A 10,414-nucleotide genomic window follows, 5' to 3' on the forward strand; every position below is an offset into this window, starting at 1 on the left:
AGAGCTTGTACATACAGTACTTCAGAGGTTTTGTTATATTTGATTTGCACTGTGTTGCAGCATTGCCAAATGGAGCAATGTTCAGTACTTTGAAAAGTAAATTGGGAAAGAGGGGCTTGATTTTAAATACGTGCTCTGGTTAGTGTTAGATTTGAGTCCAGATCTCTCCTCATTCACACTGTTGTACATTTGGATCGGTGCTGCTGGCACACGTTTCATCGTGTGCCTTCTGGGGCAGGTTTGCTGCGAGGGGGTACCGGGGCTGTCCTCTCCCCATCAGAACTTCCCCAAGCAATGTGTGCTTCTTGTTATGAGTCACAGAAGTCACAGAAATCATGGAATTGTGGGAGTAGGAAGGGACCTCTACAGATCATCTAATCCAACTCCTCTGCTAAAGCAGGATTGCCCAGAGCACATCACTCAGGACTCCATCCAGGCGGGTCCTGAAAATCTCCAGAGAAGGGGACTCCACAACCTCCCTGGGCAGCCCGTTCCAGTGCTCTGTCACCCTTACCCTAAAGAAGTTCTTTCTCATATTTGAATGGAACTTCTGATGTTCCGGCTTGTTCCTGTTGCCCCTTGTCCTGTCACTAGGAACCATTGAAAAGAGTCTGGCTCCATCCTCCTTCAACCCACCCTTTAGATACTTATAAGCATTAATAAGGTCTCCCCTCAGTCTTCTCCAGCCTAAAGATAAGAGAGATTTTGGTTTTGCTGGGAAAGGACGAGGTGTTATCATTGTGGAGGAAAGAGCAAATGCAAGTCCTCAAAACCTAAATGTTCACTGATTAGAAATCAAAGAAATAAATCTCCACAGCCATTATCTTAAGATAAGTTCATAATTTTTATGCAATCCCATGCATTTTAAGAGCCACAATCATGATTTTTGGACACATTTGCAGATTCAAATACTAGTAAACAAAATACTAGTGTTTTGGGAGTGATTCCAAGGATATATTGAGGAACAGCTGGTCTTGGGTTTTGGTGTGTTGCCTCCATTCTGTTGTTAAACCTGGAATGAATGAAACTAGATGAAGTGTTCAGTACAGAGATTCCCAGACTCCCTGTGTTTCTGTGCCTCCCTCTGCCCTTTGCCTCTACTTGTGGATCCAGAAGCTGACTCCATGTTAGAACAAGGGTGAATTGCTTCATCTTTATTAATATAAGGGAGAGGAGATTGTCACCTTTATCTAGGTGCTAAAAGGATGTCTCCTATGAGAACATCGTGTACCTACATGTGCCCATTGCTTATGGTTTGTTTTATGTCATGTGTACAAATACTCTGCTCTTACAAATATTTCAAATTATGTATACAAAAGCCTTCTCTAAGTGCTTAAAAATTACTAGTATTTTATCTGTCAAAAATCACATTCTGATTAAAATTCAATGTTAAAAACATACTTTTGCTCTTTGTCAGTCAGTGCAAAATAATATAATTGGCATACGTGGGTGTCTTTTTTGAATAAGCTAACACACGCTGCTTCCATGTTGCTAATTGTATGAACAATTTCTGTTACCGTATACCTACTACAACACAAGTTTCAATTAATCAAAATGATTAGCATCCTCTTGTATTAAACACATATTTAGATAAAGATGTGCTGTTTTAGTGGATATAGATTTTTTCTCTTTTTTAACCTAGCTGGTATTTGCTGAAGCAGAATTCAATTTTTTCTATAAAATGGCACATAAAAGTTATAAAAGTTCCACCCAGAGTGAATTATACATAACCTATCTATAGCCTATTGAAAGATAAAGTGTTAAATAATCAGATACATAGGTTTGATAAAGACATTTTTTGTCATGAGGATGTGTCTTCTGTTTCTACAATCTGCAACAACAGAGGAAGAGTTTGCATCTGAAAAAGTGCAAGAAAATGGAAAGAAAATAAAGCAGGGATGCCATCTTCCCGTGATACTGAGTGGAAAAGAGCCTTGTGTGCAGAAGGGCCTCTCTCAAAATGAAAGTGTGGGGCTCCCTGAGGTGGAACAGGGTGTTGTGTCTCCTGAGAGGCTCCTGGCATGCCTTTGCTCATAGACATTTTTGAGGCAAGGAGAGTTTTCTCTCAGGGATCTCAATAAAGTTGTCTGACACTACTTGAGTACTGGTTTAGGCTTATCAAATGGTGCAAGTGACTGTTAAGTACACATCAGTGCCTGAAGTGAAGCAGTGCTTTGTTTCGAAGGGATGCGCTGCTGCACCGGCATCTCAGTTATGTCTCAGTAGAAAGCCCATTTCTCTAGCATTTTGCCATTTTTTAATCTTTTCCTTTTTGTGATCACTTCTTTGTTTGTAAAAGCTGGTTTAGCTGCATATTGCAAATTAATTTATGTAGTGAGAGACAGGGGAAAGAGATTACTCTGTCTGCATAGCATATTAAAAGAAGAGAGTAAGATGCTTTTCTCCTCCAGAATGGATCTTCGGGAGACTGTTTGTTATCAGTGGCAGTAAAATGAAGTTCGAGTGACCTCAGAGGTAGAAATCACTGTTATGTATCTCCTGTATTTTTATAGGACCTTTAATAGAAGCATCTAATACAACATATATATCAACCTTTTGGGCACAGAAAGGATTCCAAACTGTTTCTGAATATACAGTGTAAGGGTTTGTCCATTTTTTATTTTCAAGGGCACCTGCCTTGGATTGTAGCAGCAAATGCACTAACACTAGGCCAAGCATCTTTTTCAAACAGGAAAGGAATTAAGAAAAATGTGCCTATGAATTTAGAATTTTATTAATTAAAAGTTACAGGCATACTCTATTTGGATCTGCAAAGGGAAAAGGCAAGGTAGTTACCTAACTGATTCTGAAGAAATAAGGCACGGATGGTCAGAATTTACATTTGGGTAAAGATCTCCAGGGAGGTTTTCTTGTTTTCCTTTGCCTTTCCCAGGGAGGACTCTGATGTCTCAAATGTAACCATTTCTTGAAAGCTGGTAATTCACTCTCCTGGGCCTGAATGTGCTGCAGATATTGGAACTGTATTTCACTGGCACTGATATGAATGCAGCTGTTTAAGGACACTGATAAAATATACCTTCTAAATCAGGGCTTGATACAGTGATCTTCACTCTGACAGGGATCCCATGAGCTTGGAGAATGCTTGGTTACACAGCCCAAAACTGAATCATCCTTATGGCTCTGAAAGAAAAATCTTACAGGGAACGGGTAATAGCTGAGCTCAGGAGCAAATTCTTCAAAAGCTCTGTGCAGGTCTGTGTGCTAAAATCTAGACATTTTTGGAAACAAACATGACACTGATGTGAACATGCTAGTGTTGAATTATCACTTATTTCTTCCCTATGAACTTATCTTTGAAAGTTTTACTCCTAAATTCTATCTCTACCTTGTGAATCAGCTAAGAATCATATGCCCTGGACTGTTAGCTTTTAAAAACAAAAGGGATTTTCATAACTATGAACAATAATCACATTCAGAAAGAATTATTGCAAAATTAATTACTATTCATTCTGTCAGAGATTTGGGGGGGATTTTTTTGTAAAGCTGGCATATTTTCTAACCGAATAGTCACGTTTGTTCGACATATATTGGCCCTCCACTTAGTGATAAGCTTGCAGTTCTCCCTGACTGCCCAATGGGTTCCTTGTTCATTTCTTGCCAGGTGTTTTAGGGGATGCTGCAGTTTCATGGATGTCATTGATTTTGTCCCAGTCCATGTCTGATTTTGGCCCAATAATGGGAATTTTATTTGTGGCTTCCATGAAAGCAGGAACAGATAGATGTATGAAGATCTTCTTGCCTTAGGAAGAAAAAACTCTAGTTCTTGACAAATACTCTTTTCTTTAAAATGAAAAGTTCAAATGTGGGGTTTTTTTTCAAGTCAGCTTCCACGGACTGTTATAAAAGAATATGTTCTACTCAATTTTGTGTTTAAAACAGAAGGAGTCATCATTTTGATTTAAAAGAAATAACTCTTGTCAAGTTTTCCACTATCACTGCAAGGAGAAAGGCAAATGGCTTTTCCTCCTCTTCTAAGTTCTTGTAGTTTGAGTCTGTCCTCCGCTGTGTTACCATGATAATGTTGCATGGATGATTTGAGGCTAGCTGGTAGCTTGCCCGCCTGTGGGGTGCTCACGTCACTGGTGGGGTCAAAGTGGGGCATGAACAGCTCAGGGGTCAGAGGAGTGTGGGGTTTGTGCTGGGAAGCTCCCACAGCGAGTAGGGGGCTTCCAGGCAGCCAGCGGAAGGAAGAGGGGGAGATGGTATGGAAAGCTCTTCATCCACATTTTCTCACTGCGAACAAGGAGTGCAAGGGAGAGGGAAAGGGGAACACGCTGTGGGGACTGCAGTAAGTCTGGGATGTGCAAAGCAGTTTGGCTGCTGCCTCCATGCAGAGTCCTTGCACTGCTTCTTGTCTAAGCTTGCTATTACTAGCAGAATTAGTCTCTAGAATGTTTGGGTTTTGTTTTTTTTTCTTTCTAATCCTTTCATGGAAAATCCCTTTCAAAGTCTTTTAACTACCTCATGATACAGCTGCCAGGAAATGACAGCTTACTGTCTCTGCTGCGAACTGAAGATTAGGATGGGGGATATGGTGTATTGATTCTTTGCTGTTTATACTACTATGAAGAGCAAAAATCATGAATGGTGTGGAGTGGGGGATTGATTCTTCAGTGTTTATCCTGATACAAAGAACAAACCGTCAACAGCTGAAGAGGGCAGGAGCCAGGGTTGAAGCCAGCAAAAAGAGGTTCCTCAAATCACATGTGGCTGGGGAGAGGAATACAGGATGCTTTGGATGCTGAGTCTTACACACGTTGAAGGATGGGAAGGACAGGTTCAGAGAAGAGAAATGCTAAATATATAGCAACCATGTCTGTCTCAGGAAGACTGATCTGCAAATACTAGAAAATGGGAGAATTTGGGGTGAACATATAATGAGAGTTTCCTCTGTTCTTTCAGCTGCTATCAGAGACAGGATCCCGAGCAAGGTGGATCTTTGCTTTGACCTAGTATAACATTTATGCGTTCTTGTTAAGCACATCCTTTTTTTTGTTTTTAAACAGTAATCCTATCCCACTGCTTCCATTTTGGCTTCTCTGTTATCTCACCCATAAGCTATTTCTCGTCTTTCTGACTTCCATTAAATAAGGAAATTCATTATATGTCCAGGTAGTACCTTGCACAGTTGGGGCCAGACTGGTGTGATCATCAAGTGCTATCACAATATAAGCATTGCTAAGAAATACTGTAGAAACATGGGGGATATCTTTTTGGTGGCCTCTGGGTTTTGTTATAATTATCATATGGCTTCTGTTGCCCAAATCAGATTTGTTAAAACTTTTTGTTAAGAGTGCAATGGTTTTTCTGAAAATGCTCACAGCAATGCAGAGATCTTTGTATATAAAATCCTGAAACATTTCCCACTGCCACATAGTGTGCACCTTCAACAGTTGTGGAATCATGATAGCTTTTACTAATAAGTTCTGGATCTGCTTTTTTCTTTATAACATTGAAAATAATTGGATATCTTGATACATTTGACTTTGTTTACTGACATGTAAAAGTAAACAACCCCCAGTAGATCCAAGAGTGCTTTTGCCCATGGTAGACCGAGGCATGGACTAATGTTTTTTTCCAAGCAGAATCATCCTTGCAGGTTTACTGGGAAATGGGGGTTTACCTGGCTGACCTTTGGTGGCTAAATGGTCACAACCACCATCTGTGCAGCACCATGGTGTTTGAGTAAGTCAGTGAAAACTACTAGCCCAGGTTGGTAGCTATAAAACAACAGTGCTGTAGCAAGACTGTAAAATTGTCCAAGGAGATACACAGTACACAGTTGCCTGAAAACACTGGAATTTGAACTTGAAAACACTGGAATGGAGAATCCACCATGAACAAGGTGGTTGCGTTGTTAAGTCTGACAATGGATTTGTAATGCAACTCTTAAAGTGGGAAAGTTTTGTCTAAATTGGATCCCTGTTGTAAATTTGATTAGGAAAAAATTAATCTTAGGATGTAACTACTGCTGAAGAATGGACTTTTTTTTTTCAGGACACTTGTGGTTTTGAGAACATCCATATCTAAAAGACACTGTCCAAAAGGAAATACACAGAAGATGGTAATTTGTACTAGATTTTTTCCATACTTGCATGAGCTGAGATACAAGCCTTTAGAAGCAAGTGTTTTGTTAGAAAAAATCATGAGCAAATCAGGTTTCTATGTGTGTGCCTAGATAAAAAAGACCTTGGGAAAGTATACATTCATGTACAAATAAGGGCTGCTTCCTGATTCCCAGAAGTAACTATGGGATTTAAAAATCCTTGTCCACAGATCTGCATACCAGCTTGACAGACAGATTTTTTGGATTTCAAACACTCAGACTAGGCAAAATGTCCAAAAAGAGAAAATCAGTGGCATTTGAGATTTGGATAATCCCATTAACTAACCTGTTTTCCCAGCTGGGTATATTTTAGGTTGATTTAGGGAAAGAATAATAAGGTCCTTTCTCACTACACCTTCTGAAATACTTACAGAAGCTCACATCCATACATCTCCCAATCTTCCTCAGAGAAGATGGGGTATGAAGGGTGTATGATGGCAGACACCAGAAGTTCATTAATACAGGGAAAGTGCTGCTCTGAGGACTCTATTCCTTTAATGCAAAGCATTACTTTAATTAACTCACTTATGCCACTGTATTTTGCTACCAGTTACTTTCAGTAATAAAGCTAAATGCTCAATTTTTGTAGAACACAGGTAAAGTTGAAACTAAAGCTTGTCACAGATAAGCACAAGCTGAACACAGGTAAAGTTGAAACGAAATCATTCTGTGATTCTGTGATTCTGTCTTTTCATTTGAAATAGGAGGCACCTACAATACAGCTGCCAAGAAAGAAAGTTTACATTCGGGCCCTTCTTTAAAAAGGTTCAAGAGGACCTGGCTTATTCCAATCCCAGACAGTATATAGAGGAATATATCACATGCCCTTCATCCTAAGTCCCCTGAACCTAAGTCCCCCACTACTACCTCTAGCTTTGGATGGGTGTGCTGGAAGTTTCTTGCCTTATTGAACTCAGTGCAACTCTAAGTTTGTGCACACAGGGCACTTAGCTTATGTATGATACACTGAACTTGTAAGATGGGTGAGAGCACTTAGAGGGAAGTGACAGCATCCTTTTGTTATCCTTAATACTATTGCAGGTTTCTGAACCAACCTCGTATCTTCTCCTTGTGGCCAGGGTAATGGCTTGGTGTGAAGGCATCTCCAGGGGATTTTTGCCTCCCAGCTGCTTCTTCTGATACGTGAGGAGACGGCTCAGTTTCTGTGCTTGCCACAACTGCTTCCTCCCAGGTAAATTATATATTAAAACCACGTTCATAGATTATTCCACAGTGTGGCAAGCCTGTGGTCCATGTGGGTTGCTGGGATTTTTTTTTGGTTTTGTATTAGAAAACCATATGGGATTTCATGCAGCATGTCTTTCAGCCTTGCTTTCATAGCACCCTTTCTTCCTTCTTAACTCTGCGGTTAAAAATTCACTTTGGACTGATGCTTGGCACTTGAAAGCTCATCCTGAGGATTAATTTTTCTATACATGATTTTCAGAAAATCGATCATCAAAACAATGTGGCAGTGAACCTCTGAGATTTTTTTTCTGAAGTAAAATGCACACAATCTCACTGCCTGCATGCTTGGGGGCTGGTGGTGGTGAAGAAGGTGTGTAGCCACGTATGTGTGCCTGATAGCCCTGCTTTATTAAATGTTTAACTGATCAGGTTCAGGCAATTTGTCAGGACGGTATAGGCAAAGACCCTGAAAATAATGGCTTTCTACAGATATCATGAAAATAGGTGGCCAGCCAGAGGAGGCAGATCCTACAAATGTCCACCCTGCTCTGAGGTGGTCATACTACTGGTTAGACATGAGCGAGGCCATGCAGGTGTGCCTCCCCAAGGCAGCAATCCATAGGAGACTGGCCATTGTTGACTTTGGTGGTTATGGAGCTGCTTGGTTTTGATATCTGCTTTTTGGGAAGTCTGTAAGAGAATTGTGATGTCTTTCTCTCCCTTCTCTGAATAGACTGAAAGATCAGGGAGCAGGATTTTATATCTGGTCCTTTTGTAATAAAGACAGTTAAAGTCATATGCAACCGTGATGCTCATACTGGTATGTATATGACATTCCTGAAACATCTTTCCGAGCCCTTAAACAGATTTGTCATAGCAGTAATATCTATCTAGCTAGAGTATTTCTGGTTGCATCCGGTTGTATCCATTGTATTTCAGCTCCCAGTCGTTTGAGGGGACTGAACAACAGTAAACCATCAAGGTCTGGAAGTTTTTTACTTTTCTTTGTGGAATAAAGGTTTGGGTCAATTTGTTTTGGGGGAATGGTACAAATTTTGAATTAAAAAAAAGATTTCTTGCAGGCTTTGCAAACTCATCCTGCCCATTTCTCAGTGTTTTTGACATTAATTGGGAAAAGCGACCCTGTGTCTCTTACCAACTCAGTGGGTCTGGAGTTTCGCCGTCGTGTTTCTCCAAGAAGAGAAATACTGAAAGCAACCAATAAATACTTGCTTAAAATAGCGAGGTGGGTGTTATTGAAGGCAGGTGTAGGGCTCGCAGCCTGGACCCGGGGTGACCCGCGTTTCCCCCGCGGTGGAAGAGGGGTGTCCCGAAGAGGGGTGTCCCAAAGGGGGTGCCCCAAAGCTGCCGCCGGACGCCGAGACAGACAAGGGGCATCTCCGCTGCCCGGGGGGACTCCTCGGGGGGTCGTTCGGGGTCCTTGCGGGCTCACGCCCGTGTGAAGCCTTATCTCAGTTTCAGCAGTCCCCGGGGGCACTAAGGGGAAGCCGGCGAAGGCAGGGGGTGCCTTTCCTCGGGGCTGGACGTGGGCTGCAGCGAGGGGCCGGGGCCGGTGCCGGGCGGCGGCGCTCGGGGCCGGCGGTTTCCTGGGCGATGGGTGGGGAGAGGAGGGAGAGGAGGAGGAGGAGGAAGAGAAGGAGGAGGAGGAGGGGTCCCCGTGGCTTTATCTCCCACCGGGGCTCCGCCCGCCGCCGGTTGCCTCCCGTCGCCTCGCCGCTCCGCACCGCCGGGCGTCAGCGGCGGACACGGCAGCGCCCATGGGCTGCGGCAACTCCACGGCCGGCGGCGCGGGAGGCAGAGGTAGGGCGGCGGCGGCGGGCGATGCGGGGCCGGGCGGTGCGGGGCCGGGCGGGAGGGAGGGAGGAAGGGAGAGAGGGAGTGAGCATCCCCACGGGCAGCCCTGCCGAGGGGCGGCGGGGGTCACTCAGCCGCTCACCTCCGCTGGGGCTGCATCCCCCTTCCCTCGGTTTAGGGGATGCCCGCCCGAGCCGCCGGAGTCGCTGCCCGCGCTCCTGCAAGAGCATCTTCCTTTCCCGAGGCTGATCCGCTCGCCCAAGGGAAAGAGAAGGTGATGTGGCCCGCCGGGGGGGCACCGGAGGCTTTCCGGTGGCCGGGATGTCGTTGGGGTCGCCGCCTCCGACGGTAGCCCTCCTAGGCACGGGGAACCCAGGCCAGGAGCTGGACGTAAGGATCCTGCTGGGGATGTAAGTTCCATCCTCTTTGCTTCCCTATAAGGCCACGAATGCCACTTCTGAAATGAATTTGTGCCACTTCTGCTCCTCTGCTTGCCGGAGAAGTTGGAGGATATTCCAAGATCGAGGTTTCTTGCATGTTAATGTGTACCACTGGCTGGGGAGTCCAGCTGCCTCCCTTATTTGTTCATTGTTATTTTCAAAAGAGATAAGATCTGGGAAGATGATGCTGTTCGTGCGCTTCCTCCCCCCAGCCCCTGCAAAAAAAAAAAGGAAAGTATATGAAAATTGATTAAGTGGACTTTCACCATATAGTTACAATTGTGTGCATTTCTCAATCATTTTTCATCCTAACTGCACTTGGCAAACATTGCCACCTGTTTCAGTTCCTGTAGCAAGCCTTTCAGATGCACTTGTTAGCTTCATAACCTCTTGAAAATACACAGCAAAATGATAGCCAGACCAGTTAGAATTACTGGGTCTCCATCTCTTTCCATTTTCACTGGCTTTATCCAGAGCTTCGGTGGTGTGTCGGGTGGTGCCAGCACCAATTTGCAGAACTGAGCATATCTCTGAGTGTGAATGATGATGCCTTCTCCAAGCTGTACGTATGTGTCTGTGTTTGTGTGGTGTGTTGCTGGTTTCTCCCCTAATCCCTGCACTTTGCACTCTTGGAGGTAGAGGAGGCTTTTCTGCCATTACTGCTTACTTGATTTCTGCTAAATGATTATAAATGAGGTGTATATATCAAAGGCCTCTCATCCATAAAGAATGCACTGTATGAATTCCCTTGAGCTTCCAGCACTCTTGTTAGAACTGTCCTGTTTGCAGACATGAATTCTCTCCCATTAGTTGACTCCTGTGACAAAGTTGTGTCAGCGTATGA

The sequence above is a fragment of the Calidris pugnax genome, unplaced genomic scaffold (genome assembly GCF_001431845.1).
Source record: "Calidris pugnax isolate Ruff unplaced genomic scaffold, ASM143184v1 scaffold44, whole genome shotgun sequence".
Taxonomy (NCBI): Eukaryota; Metazoa; Chordata; class Aves; order Charadriiformes; family Scolopacidae; genus Calidris; species Calidris pugnax.